The following is an 18,551-nucleotide window of genomic DNA, read 5'->3' as shown; positions in this document are numbered from 1 at the left end:
GCTCCTGCTCTCTCTTTCTATCAAATAAATAAATAAAATCTTAAAAAAAAAAATCTGAACTAGGGGCCCCCGGGTGGGTGGCTCAGTCAATTAAGCTTCCACCTCTTGATTTTGGCTCAGGTCATGATCTCAGGGTTGTGAGATTGGGCCCCACATGGGGCTGGCACTCAGCATGAAGTCTGCTCGAGATTCTCTCCCTTGCCCTCTGTCCCTCCCCACACTTGCACGCATGCGTGCATGCACGTACTCTGTCACTCTCAAATAAATACATTAATAAATAAAAATTTTTTCAAAAGAGGAATTTGAACTAATCACTTAGCAATTTTGTTGTTATGTCGTCCACCATCATAAAATGTTAGAACTGGAAGAGCCATCTTGGGGATGGACGATGAAAGAAACCAAGAGCCAAATTTAAAAGTGATACAGCAAAATCAGACTGTGCTAGAATTGAAGCTTGTCTTCCTCCTACTCTCAGGGGAGGATCCAACCCATCTACATGTAAATATACACAAATAGGAAATCAGCTCTGGGGCCAGTGGATGTGGCAGCCATCTCCCACGCTGAGACAGAAGCGTCAATGGAACTTTCAACATATTGTATAATTATTCCTCTTATTTTTATATCTCGTATGTCTGAAGACATCCATTTGTTAGACAAATCTCAGTCCATATTTTAGAGTCATGCCTTAGCAAAGCCATCACAACCTTAAAGCTGAAATATTGACTAGAAAAAGAAGAAACATGATTTTTCCAACATAATACTATTATAAAACAGATTAAATCTAATTAAATCAAACCACCTAAAGCCAGAAGAGGTTCTACAGTTAGATCTTGAAAGGATTTGCAAGGTTTTGATGTTGGTAATAAAAGGAGAGTTCATAATAGAAGGGTAAAAATTAACCAGTAAAATTCAAGTTTGAGTAATAGAGAAAACCATGTAGGGATGGTTCTATAGGGGCGGTAACATTCACCTTCACCTTTTTACCAAAGGAGGTAACCAATCCCAAAGGTTGTCCTATCTTCCCAACCCAGTATCTCCAAAGGAAAATCGTACTATTACATTAGAAAACTGCTGATCTGAGCAAAGCTTGCCCCTTTGTGTGTGTGTGGGGGGGGGGGGGTTACTACAATCATGCCTGAAACTTTGTGTAAATTATATTAAATTATTTTTCTCTTGGCTCTGAGTTCTTGACCCCAGGAAGAAATTTGGCATCCATTTTATTCTTTAAGACAGAACTTGCAATGAAATATGTTTCTTGTCTCTACTACCCAGCTGCAAGCCATTGGTGGCCAAGAAGTTTCTGTGTCTTAGGGCTTGCCAAAGAGCTAAGGTAAAAAAAAAAAAAAAAAACAATAACAAAAATCAAAAACAAAAAGCTGACAGTACGACTATAAAAACAAAGGACAATCACTCTGGAAAATAGTAGTTAAAAACACCCTATACTACACATAGCTACCCTATGACCCAGCAATTGCACTACTGGGTATTTACCCCAAAGATACAAAGGTAGTGATCCGAAGGAGCACCTGCACCCCAATTTTATAGCAGCAACGTTCACAATAGCCAACTATGGAAAGAGCCCAGATGTCTAAAAATTATATCCTAGGTAAATAGTAAAACAAAAGCTGGTTTAGAGGTAGTTGTGGGGGTGAGTGAAATGGAAGGAGAGGATCAATAGGTCTGAACTTCAAGTCATGGTAAATCATGGGAATTTGATGTACAGCATGGTAACTATAGTTAATGATATTGTATTACATATTATGTAACTTTAAATGGTGATGCGGCAAACTACACTTACTGTGGTGACCACATTTCAGTGTTTGCACATATTGGATCATTTTGTTGTACACCTGAAACTAATATGATGTTATGTATCAATTATACCTCAATCAAGAAAAAAGGAGATATCCAATTCTTAATTTTACCTTTGAACTGGAGCTGTATGAAATTAAAGTAAGTGGTTTGAGATTTTAAAGGTTTTTTTTTTAAGATTTTATTTATTTATTTGACAGACAGAGATCACAAGTAGGCAAAGAGGCAGGCAGAGAGAGAGAGGGAGGGGGAAGCAGGCTCCCTGCTGAGCAGAGAGCCTGATGAGGGGCTCGATCCCAGGACCCTGAGATCATGACCTAAGCCGAAAGCAGTGGCTTAACCCACTGAGCCAACCAGACGCCCCTGAGATTTTTAAGTTTTAAGTGAAAACTTATTTTAAGCAAGTTTATGTGATATTTTAAAAAAAGCCCAGATGTCCATCAACAGATGAATGGACATATATATGCACACACACACACACACACAATGGAATACTACTCAGCCGACAATTAAATGTAGTTTGGCCATTTGCAATGACATGGATGGAACTAGAGGGTATTATGCTAAGCAAAATAGGTCAGTCCAAGAAAGACAATTGTCATATGACTTCACTCATATGTGGGATTTAAGAAACAAAGCAGAGGAGCATAGGGAAAGGGAGAGAAAAACAAAACAAGATTAAATCAGAGAGGGAGACAAACTGTTAGAAACTCTTAATCATAAGAGACATACTGAAGGATATTGGAGGGGAGGGGTGGTGGCATGGGGTCACTGGGTGACAAACATTAAGGAGGTCATGTGATGTAATGGGTGTTATATGCAACTGATAAATCTCTGACCTCTGCCTCTGAAACTAATTATACACTGTATGTTAATTAACTGAATTTAAATTTTAAAAATAAAATAATATAGAAAATAAAAACAGAAGTGCTTGAGTGGCTCAGTGGGTTAAAGCATCTGCCTTCGGCTCAGATCATGATCTCAGGGTCTCCTGGGATCAAGCCCCTCATCAGGCTCTCTGCTCAGCAGGGAGCCTGCTTCCTTCCTCTCTCTCTGCCTGCCTCTCTGCCTACTTGTGATCTCTGTCTGTCAAATAAATAAATAAAATCTTAAAAAACAAAACAAAACATATTCTTTAAAAAAAAAAAAAGAAAAGAAAAGAAAAGAAAAACAAAGGGCATGAAAAGCCAAAAATTTCAGAAGCCAGGGAACATTCCCAAATCTAACCTTACCAAACAATACCATTTGTAAAACATATAAATTAAATTTTTAAGCCATATTCCATTCCTAAAGAACTTTCCAGTGACCCCCTGGCCCAGTCTTCACCCAAGCAGATGCTCCTTCCCCACTTATGTCAGATGTTTAGGGAAGAAAACAACTGTCCTCCAGCAAAGAATAACATATGAGCAATAAATAAAGGCAAATAGGACAGAAGAGAAATAATACGAATGATCCGTTTTGGTGGAAGGCAGAAGGCAACATGAGAGTGAAATGAAAGGTGGGAGCATCTGAAGGAGATATTGAGGGTCTCAGACCTTTGCAGTTGCAAAGGATTTTCTCATTTAACCTAAGAGAAAGACATTCCAAGTCCTATTTAAAGTGCTACAGAAGGCGACAGGTTTAATCTCTAAGACGGTCCCTCAAAGCTGTGACATTAAAGTTGTTACCTTACTGAATGCCTTCACCTGCCATATCCGGTAGGTTAGTCCATGTTCCCACTTTACAGATAGGGAAGTAGAGGCACAGAGAAGACCAAGATACTGCTCAAAATTAAGCAGAATAGGAATAGTCACTGATGCATATCATACGGTAACTCTGTGCTAAATGTTATCTATGTATCATTCAACTCTTCACACCCCCTGGCTCCTACACTTATATTGGAGATAAGGAATCGGAAGTCTAAAGAGATGAAGTAACTTGCTCAAGGCCGCCCAATGCCAAAGCCCAGTTTCCAGTGTGAAACCTTCTGACTTCAAAATGTGATCTCTCAATCTCCACGCCAGCATATGTCAAAGTTTGGTCCCCAGACCAGCAGCAATGGCACCACTTGAGACCTTGTTAGGAATGCAAATTCTCAGACGGACACCCCCAGTCTTATCGAGTCTGAAACTGTGGGGGTGGGGCCGGGTAACCTGCGTTGGAATGAGCCGCTGGATTGCAGGGGCGGGGGGACACTGTTCTGAGTGAAGTTTGGGCGGCCCCTCTGTTTTGCAGGTTCTCGTCAGTCAAATCTAGCTCTTTGAGAAGAAACTCATTCAAACCCCGAGTGATGAAGAGGAAGAATAACGTGCAATATTTTTGAGCCTTAACGCTTAGGAAGCACTTAACGAATGTTAGCGACACTGATCATTATGTGCCAAGTAGAATTTGAAACTGCCCCGCCTGCATTATCTCAATTAAACCCTCTCAAAACTAAACAGGGGAAGGGCTACAAATTTCCCATTCGACACAGGAAGAGACTGAGGCACAGAGAAAGTACCTGCGAGCTTCCCAGAGCTAGCACATGCCTTGTTTTAAACACAGACCGAGTAAATTCTGGAGCCTGGACTCTCACCCACTTTCTCCTGTATCAGGGGTTGGAAAAAAGGTTAATTAAGCTCCATAGCTTATATTAAATTCCGTTTGAGGCCTCCAGTGTTCAATTCCGTTTTGCAGACTCCCACACCTGCTCCAGATCTCTTCCCTCCAACATCACCCTATCAACTCTTGTTAAAAGGCCCATTAGTCCATTAGCCCCGATACTGATGTCTCTCCCAGCATTTTAGGCTAAATGTGATAGCAGTTACCTATTCGAAATGCAAACCCTTCTGTTCCCTCTGGGGCCTTGGAACATGTTGCTGAACAATTCTCCGGGTGACAGGAAATTCTTCATGCAAAGGGACAATGATCGTCCCACGCAGAACCGGGGTGTCAGCTCTGAATGACAGCCATATAAAAAGAGAAGTAACCACAAAGAGGAATCCAAAATAAGGCAGAAGAAACAGGCTCCAAAAAGTAGCTCTCAACTCACTGGATTCAAGAGGCCATAAAGGTCAGGCCAAAAGGACTGCTGAGCTGTCCCGGGAAAGGCCAGAAAAAGGAACACTGTTCAGAGCCAGCAAGACAAAGCCAACAAGCGTGCCCTAGGCCCTGAAAAGTGAGATAGACAAAGGACAGGGAGCCCGGACTTCCAAAGTGTCACTGCTGCCATGTCCCCCAAACCCAGGCATGAACCCAAAAGGTGTGACAAAGGGTCCAGTCATCACGTCCATTGGGGAAAGGCAGTACGGACACACGAGTCAGGGGTCCAGCAGGAAACAGGGTGATGAGCAGAGCTCCACAAAGGGACTATTGGCCAAGAAGCAGGCAGTCTTCCCGGCTCCCCTGGGGTTTCCTTGTCTCCCAGTCTTCCCAGTCTCCCCCAGCAGCTTCCCGGGGCCTCGGCACCCAAGGCTGTGCACACTCCGCTGAGCAGTTCGACACAAGGATCGGACGGAGAGAGGTAGAATCAAAGCTATTTGACCTTCTTGAGGCCGAAGGACCAGTTGTCTTTTCTACCCACACTCTTGGACAGGGAGTCATCAGTCCCTTGAAGTGTTCCTATTTCTACTAACCTAGAGAGCCAGCCCTTCTCTGCATCGCTGTCTTGTTGGAGTTCAGGTCTCCTCTGAGCCAAGCCCAGAAGTTCTGTGTATGGTCACTACACTTCCATCTGGCATGCCGGTCCTCCCTCCACATTGCCTCCAGAGTGATTTACCTAAAATACAGGACCAGAGTCCATCTGCAATTGACCGGTGGTGACTCCCCGCTGTCCACGACATGTAGTCTGGGCCCCTTGGTCGTTCTAGGAGGCCTGCCATGACAGCCTGTGCCTTCCTCCCCAGCTTCAGCGGCAGCCAGTCCTCTCCTGGCCATTTATACGGGGCGGTCTCAAACTCCTTGTGCTTTCTAGAGTGCAGACTGCTGTTTTGTGTATTTTTGCTCATGTATTTTCTACTTCCCCCCAATAAAATAGTTCTCACCAATTCACAGAGGGGACATGAAGGTCATGAGCTCAGGCACCTTCACAAAAGGTGCAGACATCATCCTTTGATTTATCTACAAGTAAAGTTAAACGCAGACTCTCAGAGATGCAGGCAGGAGTGAGATGTGAAGACATGCTTCATATCACTTTAAATTCGGGCCCATTATTGGATCAGTCTACCTATACCGCACTGTAAAGGCATTTTTAAAATAAATCTTTTCATTATGTGAATTAAACAACTTTCATATCTCCTTAGACTTTTTTAAAATTTAAATCTCATTTTTCACTCGGCCAGAAACCTTCAAAAATGGCCGTGACCTTTCCTTGACCTCTGAGACTGCTGCTGACCCATTTTCTAACCTGTGTCCTCAAACTCCCCTCTTTCCCACGTCACTTCTGTATCTATAGAGACATCTTTTCCTGCCTATTGCACAGTTTACGAAAATCATTTGCTCTGTTTTCCCTATTAGATGATTATCTGCTGGAGATCAGATTCTCCTAGGTACCAAGCAAACACATTTGAGACAAATTCCAGATATTATGATACTAATAACAGAATAATACATAATATGGATACACATATTTCAACAAGGTGTCCTGCATCATTCATTGGATTCTAACATATTTGGATGGATTCAATCTTCCCAGAAATCCTGAGAAAAGAAACTAAGACCGAAGACTCACAGTCAAGAAATGGGAGAGCTCGTGTTATGATCCCAAGGTCCCTGAAATCGAGCCCCAAATCGGGCTTCCTGCTTGGCAGGGAACCTGCTTCTCCCTCTCCTACTCCCCCTGCTTGTGTTCCCACTTTCACTGCATCTCTCTGTCAAATAAATAAATAAAATCTTTAAAAAAAATTTTTTTGGTGTATATCAGAATGACCTGGATGGCTTGTTCCTGAAACATGGGTTGCTGGGTCCCCCCCATCCATCAAGATTTTTAAATCAGTAGATTTCCACCGTGCTGCTGTGCTCAGAAAAATAATGAACCCAAATGTTTAAGTTATTTCATTTAAATTCATCATTAAATCATCAGTGATGATTTACTCTGATTAAACAGATAAACTGTATTTCAGAAAGTAAGACTGTACCTTTCTAAAAAGGAATCAGCTTTATGGAGGATTTTGTGAAGACTTAGTTCTTAAATGTAATCGTCATTTCTCTGAAAGAGCACAAAATTTTGAGACCAGTAGGTCTGGGTTCAAAAACCCCCTGCGACAAGCTCTGTATGTGCACCTACTTTACGACAAGGGAATGGGTGCAGGAAAAGAAACAACCTGTTCAAGTTGTGAAGCCAACACCCCCCCCCCCCCGGAACGGCTCCCCTAAGACAAGGCTGAGCTCAAGGCAAAATCTTCCCTGATTGATGATCTGATCAGACCCGCTCAGCCCACTTTCCGCACCCTGTTCTTTCTAGCCTTGTTTATTCCTCCTTGTGAAAGGAAAACCCTTCTCTTCCTGACCTCTGAGATGCCTGCAGATCTCATGGATGGAGCCTTCTCCCTGTCAATATTCCTCTTACCCCATTACAATCATTCCTCCCCCATGTACCCCCACACCTGCTTGCAATAATTCTTGCAAATAAAGTCTCTCTTTACCTAAATCTGGACATATTTTGCTTCTGAGACCAGTTTGCATTTGCCTTGAAATACAAGTGATTTCTCAGCTACCTGGAGTCCTACGTACCTGCTGAGGTATAATCTCCAAATTGTCTTCAAACAGTAACTGATCCCCCTGAATTATAATTAACAGGAGCTTCGAAGTGCTCACTTCCAGCCCTTCTGACCTACTGATGTGACTGCATTATGGTCTGTCATGAAAATCTGAGGTAAATTTTCCCGAGAATGTTCTAGATCCCCATGGAGCGAGCTCCTCTGGGGGCGCACAGTAGACATCCTGGTTTAAGGAACTGAGCTCTCATGGAGGTCTGAAAAGTGATGCCATTTTCTGGAGGCAATTATGCAAGAAGCCCATCCTCTCTGAGTTGAGAGGGCATTTTCAAGCTTATGTTTTCTCAGCAGTTTTGGGATGCTCGAATCTGCCCTACCACATCCTTGTCCTAAGTGGTTGACAAATATCGGGAAACACAGTACCCCATTCCGCATTCAGACCTCTCAGGTACAAAGCACTTCCTTTTCCTGAGGTAAATATGCAGTCTACACCTCCTGTCCATTATTAATTCATTCATAATAACCCCCATCCTAGGGTTTGTGCTATGTGTTAAATTGTGTGACCCCCTCCAAAAAATTTGTTTGTTTTTTTTTTAAGATTTTATTTATTTATTTGACAGAGAGAGAAAGCGATCACAAGCAGGCAGGCAGAGAGAGAAGAGGAAGCAAGCTCCCTGCCCAGCAGAAAGCCCGATACAGGGCTTGATCCCAGGACCCTGAGATTATGACCTGAGCCGAAGGCAGAGGCTCAACTCTCTGACCCACCCAGGTGCCCACCCCCCCACCCCGCAAATTCTTATGTTGAAATCCTAGCCACTAGCCCCTCAGAACGTGATCTTATTTGGGAACTGGGTTGCTGCCGTTGTAATCACTTAAGATGAGGTCATACAGGAGTATCACGGGTCCCTAATCCAATATGACTATTGTCCTTACAAAAATGGGTTATTTTGGACCACACACTTATGGGGAGAATGTCACTGGGAGAAAGACAGATCAGGGCGATGCTTGTACAAGCCAACGAATCTCAAAGTTTGCTAGCGAACCATCAAAATCTAGGAGAGGCAGGGACTAGATTCTTCCTCACAGCCCTCAAAAGGAACCCACCCTGCCAATACCTTGATCTCAGACTTCTAGCCTCCAAGACTGCACAACAATAAACTGTTGTGTAAGCCACCCAGTCTGTGGTACTTTGTATAGCAACCTAGCAAAATAATGCAGATTGTTATTAAAGATAATAATAATGATGAAAGATGCTAATATTTATTAAATCTTTACTCTGTCCAAAAAATCTTCCTCAGTGCAATGCTATGAGGTAGGTACTTTTTAAAATCCTTATACAGTAGACAGAATAATGAGTCCCGAAAGATGTCCACATCCTCAGCCCTAGAGCCTGTGAATGTAAATATGATAGATTGCATGGGAAAGGGGAATCAAGTTTGCAGATAGAATTAAGGCTGCTAATCAGATGACTCTGAGATGGAGAGATTATCCTGGATTATTCGAGTGGGCCCAGTGTGATCATAACAGTTCTTAAACTGAACAGGGAAAAGAAAAGAAAACCGGAGAGATAACAATGTGGGAGGACTTGGCCCAGCATTTCTGGTTTTGAAGATGGAAGAAAAGGGCCAGAACCTGGAATACAGGTGGCCTGTAGAGGGTAGAAAAAGAGAAAATGGATTCTTTCCTAGAGCTTCCAGAAAGAATGCAGCCCTATTGATACCTTGATTTTAGCCCGGTAAGACCCGGTTAGAGTCTGACCTCTGACTGTAAGATAATAAATTTAGATTGCTTTTAAGCCACTGTATTCACTATAATTTGTTAAAAGAACAATGAATATACCCCAATTCCACATAAGGGATCCATGGTCCAGAGAGTCTATATAATGTGTCCAAGGTCATACAGGTAGACATGATGAAGCCAAAGTTGGAACACAAGTCTTTATAATACAGAGCCTCTATTTCTACTCACCGTGATAGTTTTAAAGAAGATTTTATTTATTTATTTGAGAGAGAGAGCACAAGCAGAGGGAGCAGCAGGCAGAGGGGAAAGGAAAGACGCAGGCTCCCTGCTCAGCAGGGAGCTGGATGAGGGGTGCTATTCCAGGACCCTGGGATCAAGACCTGAGCCAAAGGCAGACGCCTAACTGACTGAGCCATCCAGGCGCCTCTACCATGATAATTTGTAAAACAAGTTCTAGTCCCTCTAGACATCTTTGCACATATTTGCAAGTAGATACCATATCCTTCTTTAGCTTTCCCTAGAAAAAGCATAGTTTCATTAGCCAATCTTCAGATGACAATTTTAAGTCCCCTAACCATCCTGGAAAATATGGCAGCCAAGTTGCACACAGTGCTAGTCATGCTCCAACACCACCTTCATGAGTTTCAGTCCACCTTTGCCAAAATGGGATTTATAACGCATTAAATTCAAGCAATACTTTTTGACTTTTTTTTTTTAAATGAAGTGATAGTTTTCTTATATTGACAAATTGGCTGTGAACTTAATGTTCCTACAAAATGAGTCATTTGAGTTGGAACATTAATTTCTTTGAGCAGCCGGGTCCTCTTTAGTCTGAGAAAAGTGGCATTGCTCTGTCCCTGCACAGATCATCTCCAGAAAGTGCCTGCACTTGGCTGTAGTAGTGATAGCTCAGGCTTCCTTCTTGCCCTCCCATTCCGGCTCTCAGATCCTGGAGGGGATCACGCCGCTCAGAAAATGGGTATACCGTGAGAGACACCCCGCCAGCTTTGCCCCAGCTGGAAAGAAGAACACACTCAGCTCTCACAGTGTTTTGGTATTGGCCCTTGAAAGCCAAATGTTAACTTTTCCCAACCAGTTGTTAAAACTCAGCCATTATTATTATATAAACTTACAACTTGACTATTTATATATTTTTTAAAGGTATTAAATACTCAAAACCCATCACTACCTGATTCTTTCACCACATTGGACTATTATCTCTGCTCTTGAGGTTATCTTTGGCTACTCTATCCGTAGGACTGGAATCCTGTGTCATGGTGCACTGCTGCGCATCTCTTCCCAATGCCAAGTTCAGCTATGTCACGTTGATAGCTTGCCATGAGCCGAGTGGGTAGAATTACACCCCAGAAATCAACAAATGCTATGAATGAGAGGATCCCTCTTGCCCCTGGCTGGGTGTCAAACATTTACCAGTGCACCACCTCCATCAGGAAACCTTCCCACCTCGAATCCCCAAAACACACACCAACACGCCACCCTGCTCCCCTTGTCCAGGACTGAAGTCACCGGCCTCATCATTTCATCCAATAATTATAAAGGGCAAAGTAAACATCTCTGTAGGGTTGGGTTTTTTTTTTCTTTTAAACATTTTTTTTTCCTGGCTTGGAAGATTTTATTCACACATTTATACTTCATCTGTTTCCTCTTTAAATCTCAGAGTAGATTTGAATTTTATAATAACACGGAGTTGGCATTTAAGATATGCTGTCTCAGAAAGGAGAATTTTAAGAACTAATGCAGATACTGCAGTGTTTTTTTGTCTTTTGATCTCATGGACGGGACATTATGGGAAACCTCCCCAGGCACCGCCCTTCCTAAGTGACCTTTTATGTTCATGGTCCTGAAGCTCTGTCCTTTCCAAGGTTTGCTCCAGATTCCTAATTCATTAGCCTTATAACCTAATCAACATTCCCCTCTTTAGCCACAACCCCATCCAAGCTTTTGAGAAGTTGTTGGGTTTGTTCATTTACTTGGGGAAAGTGACAGAAAAGGAAATGGTCTCAACCTCCACAGGTAAGGTATTTTTCACTTTTCATTATTAAAATCAAATGTCACTGAACAGAAGCCCTCCACTCAGTCTTCCCCAAGAAAGAGTCACGTTAAGGGGTAAGGAGGACAAATGTAAAAAAAAATTGAATTCCTCCCTCACCTTGCTGCTGGCACAGAAGTGGAATGGAGTCGAGATGATGGAAGGAAGGAGGTGGGTGGTTCCCACCAATCACGCAGGATAAGAAACCTGTGAGGACCCGTGAATAGGAACTCTGAATTCAGAGACAATTAACTTGGAGTTTGCAGTCTGCTCAGAGGCCCAAGTAAGGAAGAATTAGGGAGTTGGGGGTTATAACGTAGCTAACATTTGTTGAACATCCATTTTGTGCCAGGAACTCTATTAGGCATTGAGCATTTTGCATGTATTATTTTTTCATACATTATCTTACCAATTACCTTCACTAAATGGCCCAGAAGAGTAAATGCTCCTCAGAGTGCCTTTACACACTTCCAGGAAAGAGATTTAAACAATCTGGCTAATAATGGCAAATGAGCTTTAAAGAAACCAAATACTGCTTCATGGATCCAATGAGATGAATTTTCTGGAGATCCCAGGAAAAAGCTGTTGAGCAAACAATGTTGAGTTTATTAAACTTACACCAGCAAGGGAGATGACCTTGACAAAGCCTTGGGAGTTACTCCAAAAGAGAAAGGAAGGAAAGAGTATTTATATGATTTTACAGTCTGAACCCAAAAGGTTTAAATCGGCTCTTTTAAGGCACAGGACTTACTGGGGCTGAGGCAAGTCCCCAAGGTAACAGTTGAGTATTGGTGAGGCAATGAGGTGAATGTCGGTCGTGAGACAAATCTTGATTATTGTCCTTCACAAGTGAGCTTTTTTCTGATTTTAGAGGGGATCCCTCATTCTGTAATAGATTCTCTGAACTTCTCCGAAGATTTGGCCCTGTAGGGCATCGTGAAAACAGATTCTTGAAAGGAGTTGCCTTTCTGTCCTAATGACCGGGTAGGGCATTTCCATTAACCTTCATGTAAACCGCCCCCGCCCTTTTAATGGCATTCCACCTCCTTAAGAAACATGAGAACACTTAAGAGTTTCTTTTAAATTTTATTAACATATCATGTATTATTTGCTTCAGGGGTGCAGGTCTGTGATGCATCAGTCTTAACACAATTCACAGGGTTCACCATAGCACATACCCTCCCCCATGTCCACGACCCAGCCACCCCATCCCTCCCACCCTTCTTCCGGTCAGCAACCCTCATTTTATTTCCTGAGATTAAGAGTCTTTTGGGGAGCCTGGGTGGCTCAGTGGGTTAAAGCCTCTGCCTTCAGCTCAGGTCGAGTCATGATCTCAGGGTCCTGGGATTGAGCCCCGCATCGGGCTCTCTGCTTGGCGGGGAGGCTGCTTCCCCCTCTCTTCCCCCTCTCTGCCTGTCTTTCTGCCTGTCTCTCTGCCTACTTGTGATCTCTGACTGTCAAATAAATAAATAAAATCTTTAAAAAAAAGAGAGAGAGAGAGTTTCTTATGGTTTGGCTCCCTCCCAGGTCCCCTCACTGAAGAGTTTATTAATCATTAGGCCATTTCCCTTTGCTATTTTTCTTGCAGAGATCTAGATCTTCAGTGACTTCCAGAATATTCCTCACATCTTGCCGTCGGTATTAACCCACTCGCTAGAATTATCTAGCGAGTTGACAAGTCCTGGTGAATACAGTGCATACTGCCTTCTAGCTTACTTTGGCTCCAGTAAAGGACCATTACTCTAGAAGTGAATCTGTAACTGAACTAACGTGAGTTCTCTCCTTGCTGAGTCACAGATACAAACCACATCAGGTGGTGCTGTCGCATAAATAAACTTCATTTGTAGCAAACAAGGAGATTACCAGGAATACCTTCCAAAGCCATGACTCCAGGAGCAAGGATGAATGGGTTCCTTTCTTCCAGAGTGAGGATGAATATTTAGGTAAGGAAGCATTGTCACTGTAGGTAGAGGCAGGCATAAGGTTGAACATGTATCTTAAAGAAACATACCTGTACATACATCATATGTTATGTAAATGAGGCTTGTGCCCCTCCTTGGCAGAGATTTTAGTATTCTAATGAGGTAAAGCTAACTTGGTTACTCCATGGTCCCCCTGTGCAGGGGTGAGTCAGGTGTTGAGTTCAAACTGGTCTGGGTGGTCTGGGCCGCTGGAGATACTGCTTGAGATGTAGTTTATGTTTCCACCACAGAACATTATGCCCATTGGGTCTTTTCTCAGAGTCAAGTGATGAACTGCAAAGCGGAGCTTAAGAAAAATGTGGGACGAAGATCGGTGAGCACAAGCAGGTAGGCAATCAAGCTTAGGTCTTGGGGTCTAGACAGTGACAAGTTGAGTTTGTTTTTTGTTTTTTTGTTTTTTGTTTTTTTAATATATCCTGACTGTTAATTCCTTGTTTTTGTCTTTGTATGACCTGTTAACAAACAAGGTTAACTCTAGACTTTCTAGAAGAGTTTCTAATATATTTGTTCAGGACATGGACATTCCTGGACAGAGGTCAGGCAGTTATGAGTCATCCCTTTGGTAAAAAAGAAAGAAAGAAAGAAAGAAAGGAGGGAAGGAAGGGAGAGAAAGGAAGAAAGAAAGAAAGGAAAGTAGCAGGACTTAAAGTAGTATTACTAGGGAAGAAATGGGTAAGGTAAGGCTACCTGCTAAGAACTACTATCTTTCTGTGGTGTCTAAATGCGGTGTCTCTCCCAATCGGATGATGCCACCAAATGTGGGGCAATGATCGGGTGGAAGCCCGTGGCACGAGCAGTGAAAGGATTCACCCACCCGCGGAGCAGAGGAGATAGAAGAGTGTTGAATACACCTCAAGGGAGCTGTGGGCAGGACGGCAGAGGAGAGGCTGTCTCCCCCAAGGAAGTGGGTGGGAACCTTTTTAAAGGGGGGAAGGGAGGAGGTAGAGCAACGTATGGAGTCCTCCCTTTTTTGATAACTGTGCCTGTTTGTAAGCAGCCCGTTCGCCAGTGAGGGCCTCTGGATATTCTGAGGTCGTCGCCCGATGGGTCTGTGTGTCTTCAGTCCGGGGGGTGCTGTGGCCCTTTCTGCATTCCATCCCTCAAGCCTCTACCGATAACACATCACGAGAGTCCAGGAGTCTGAGGAAGACCCTCGTTAGCCGTAGTCTGCACTAATTTAGCTGCAGGCACTGTTACCCTGAGGCTAGGAAGGGGGGCTTTTGCCACTGGGTGAGAAGAAAAGCTGTAGCAAGCTTTTCTTTGACAAATACTGAAAGAGGACTTTAGCTCCCTCCATTCTGACCTCAGTTTGTACTTTCTAATTGACTAAGTGCTTTCCAGCTTATCTCTTAACTCAGGCAGAAGGCGGGGCAGACAAACACCTTGTGACGGGAACCCAAAGCACCCCTTTACGCAATAGGGACTGCCCTGATGCCAGCAAGACCCTGCGTGATTGACCCCAAGACAATGACTGACTGGACTTTTATTGCCCGCCTGCATGTACCCACTGACCTCTGTCCCATATTTTCCTTATATGACCTGGAAGTATTTTGAGAGCTCTGGAGACAGTCTTTGAGAGGCTCGTTCGCTGTCTTCCTGGTGTTGGTCTCACTGAAATGAATCCCTTTCTTGTTTCACCACCCCTTGTCTCTCTGCCTCTGGGTTTTGTCAGAGGCAAGAGGCAGAAGCTGGTCTGTTTGGGACCCCCAGGGCCAGGTGCTCTTGAACTCCGGGGCCCCAGTTACATACACCACCATGAAATGGAGTCAAAACAACAAAGGTTTGTCCAGATGGTTTATTTATGAATATGTAGAAAGGTTTGAGATACTTAAGTTGACCCAGGGTAAGACGATGTTAAAAAAGCTAACTTTTAAATTACAAAATGTCAGCTCAAGTTTTAAGTTCCCAAGGAAGAATTTTGATTGCCGATCACTTGGTTAAACCACAAAGCAGCATGGAAGTTTTAAAACAGTTGGAAACTTAACTGTCTGCAGTGGTTGTAAGACCCAGGCAGCCTCTCAAACAGACTCTGAATGAAGTCTGAATGTTTGGCACAGGAAAGTGTGGAATGTCTTTTAACCTGCCCAAAGTGAGAGATTTACCCCCTTGGGATTAATCTTATCCTCAGTGATATAATTTGTTTTGACGAAATTATAACATTCCTTCTAACATAAAGTCTTTTCTGAGTTAAAACTGTTAAGAAGGTAAGACAAGAATTGCAGGGAAACTTAAGGCCTGTAAGGTCTTCGCAAGAGGGGGGCACATGGCTGGCTCAGTCGGTAGAACATGTGACTCTTGATCGCAGGGATGTAAGTTCAAGCCCCGCATTGGGTGTAGAGAGTACTTAAACATAAAATCTTAGGAAGGAAGGAAGAAGTTAGGAAGGAAGGGAGGAGAGGAGAAGAAAGAAAGAAAAAATAGGAGGCCACGTCATTAAATTACTTGAAGCATAATTGGTAAGGCATATTGCTGACTCCCAGGAAAGCTCAAGCAGGTTTAACTATCTCAATCTTACATAAGGAACTGCTAAAGAAAGCACCAAACGAATGCAGGAGTCTAGAACATGTAACCATATAAAGAAATAGTGTTTGGGTTTAGTGTCACGGGGAGGTAAGGGATGGCTATTTTATTTATGACCCTGAGGCCCTGAGCAAATCTAGTCTTCACCCACTGAGTTTCTTTCTTGACAGGGAGGACAGGTACAAATTGTACAAGGACCAGTATAATTTATGACGAGTCTTTTTAGTAGGTTTCAACTCCTTTGTTTACTCTTTTTAGAAGTTTTTACTCAAGCCTGGGTAAGGTTTGAATGTGTCAACATGAATCTTGAGGGACTCAACCCTCAAAATTCTACCGATTTAGATATAATTTTTAGTCCATTGGAGTCCGGGATTTCACGAAGACCTTCAGTTTGGGTTTGATTTAGACACAGGGATACTGGTAAGTTAGTTTCCAAATTGGCTTTGGCTTGAGTCTGAATAGGGGAGTGCTGGCAATCTCAAGGAAGAGGTCTTCAAAGGAACACTTAATCCTGAAGACCCTTTTGCCTAATAGATTCTTCCAGTTAAATTAGCAGGTTAGTGTTACAAAGGATAAAGGAATATTCCTTGGTTAAAGTCCAAGGGTAAAAATTAGGATTATTTGAGCTCCCACCTCTGGAGAACTTTGTTGATGCTGAGGGAGAGAAGATACAATAATGCCAGGGCTTAAGGTTGGTATTGAAGTATTGGTTGCCAAAAAAAAAAAAAAAAAAAAAAAAAAAAAAAAAAAATTTGCAAAGCTGTCATTTAACATTTAAAGAAATTTCAACTTGTGAATTTGAACAGCTGACAATTCGGCTTATCCTCCGAGCACATTTATGGTTCATTCACTGTATTCTTTTCCCTTCCATTTTTCCACTAGCACCACTGTTATCCCATGCCTTTTTTCAAAGCTAACAACATCTACAGTCATCTTTCTCCAGAGTTTCTCTCCCACAATGCTTTCAGTAGTTGTATCTCCTAAAATATACTAGTTTATCCTCATTCTTGGGTCTCTAGAGTTCTATCAAACATTACCCCAAGGTATTAAAGATCTGGCAATGGGACTACTCCCAATTTCAGTCTTTGTTTATATGTTAACATCCCTATTTCTGACTTAAGGTTATTCACAGAAAGTGAGGAAAGAACAAGAGTCGCATACACTCCCTGGTCTACTCTTGGAAGTCATCTGCAGTCACTGGCGTGTCTATTCCTGAAGTCTCCGATGACTTCTTTTGGAAGCCTCTTTGTGTCAGCCGCAAAAATGCAGACAGTTGGACTTTGCTCACTTTTTATTTTAAAGTGCCTAGCAAGTGAATAATGGTGTTCTTATCAACAGTTCTCTACTGTAATTCTGCTGGACTCCCGTTTCTTATGTTTATTCCATGTAATACCTCTAACCCATGCACTTTCTAACTGGTAATATTTCACCAAGAATAATTTAGAATGACAGCAAAGCCACTTCCTGATTCCTGACTTTCAGAAACAGTATGACAGAATAAATATCTGCAGTTAACAAGTGTTACGTGGAGGTGATTATTATTGTTGTCATTATGGACAAAAAGAATCAATAAACTTTGTTTCTCGTCTCAAAAGGTGGGGAGGTAAGGAAAAACCAGTGAGTGAGTGTCATACAATACATGATGAAATCTTACAATACACGCTAGATTTTTAGAACAATAGAGTTATGTACAAACTGCGATGGGATCACAGTGGGGGGAGTGATTAATTTCGCAGGTAAGGATGCAGGAACTAGGTTGGGACTTGAAGGTAAGGTAGAATTTCCCCAAGACATATAAGGAACAACATGTACGAAGAACATATTGGATCCTGGGAGCATTCATTCATTTATCCATCCAATAAATATTTATTTAGCACCTTATTGTGTCAGGCACTGTGCCAATGATGGAAAAAGAAATCCCACCACCATTCCACCTTCATGGAGCTTATCATCTAATGGGAGAGATAATAGACAAGAAAATACTTATATAAGTAGAAGCAGCAATAAGTACTACAAAGGAAGAAAGCAGGATAAAGAGGAAAATGACAAAAGAAACCTGCTTACGCTGGATGGGTAAGGAAGGCTTCTAGGAAGAGTCAATATTTATGCTCAGACCTAATGGATAAGAAGAAACAGATATGCAAAAACAGTGAGGAGAGTCATCCATGGCACAGGACTATATACATGCAGACCCTGAGAAGAGTGTGATGCATCTGGACTGGAGGGCATGGGATGTGAATGTTGAGCTATTAGGAAAAGGGTTTTATATGATTTGGTGTATTTCAGCTAATTTTTTCAAAAGGACTAATTATCTGAGCCAGGTAAATGATTCCTTACCCATGTTGTCTGATCATATTTTGTCCCATTACTTATTCTGCCATTGCATCGTCTGCCCGTCACTGAGCTTGAGACAAAGACCTGAAGGCATCGGAGCTCTTACAACATACATTCAGAGCATGGAACAGTAAGGGCAGGAGGTACTAGATTTGGGAATCACCAGATGAGACCATTTAGAGAAAGGCCTTGTAAATGATCTCCCCATCATGACAAAAATAAAAAATATGACATTGTTGCCAAGCAGGTCATAGCAAGAAAACAGAGACTGCTGGATGGAAAACTAGAGACACTTGTTATGCCCTGATCAAACATTGGGCAAACCGGTCACCCGCAGCAACTCAGGAGGCAGGCCCGCAGCAGTGGGGAAGGTGGTAAGGAAAAAGCAGTGATGAGGTGCATTGGCAGCTTCTGGCTATCTTTTTTAGTAAAGTACCAAGG

This window comes from Mustela lutreola, chromosome 8 (assembly GCF_030435805.1).
Source record: "Mustela lutreola isolate mMusLut2 chromosome 8, mMusLut2.pri, whole genome shotgun sequence".
NCBI lineage: Eukaryota > Metazoa > Chordata > Mammalia > Carnivora > Mustelidae > Mustela > Mustela lutreola.
This window is presented reverse-complemented; position numbering follows the sequence as displayed.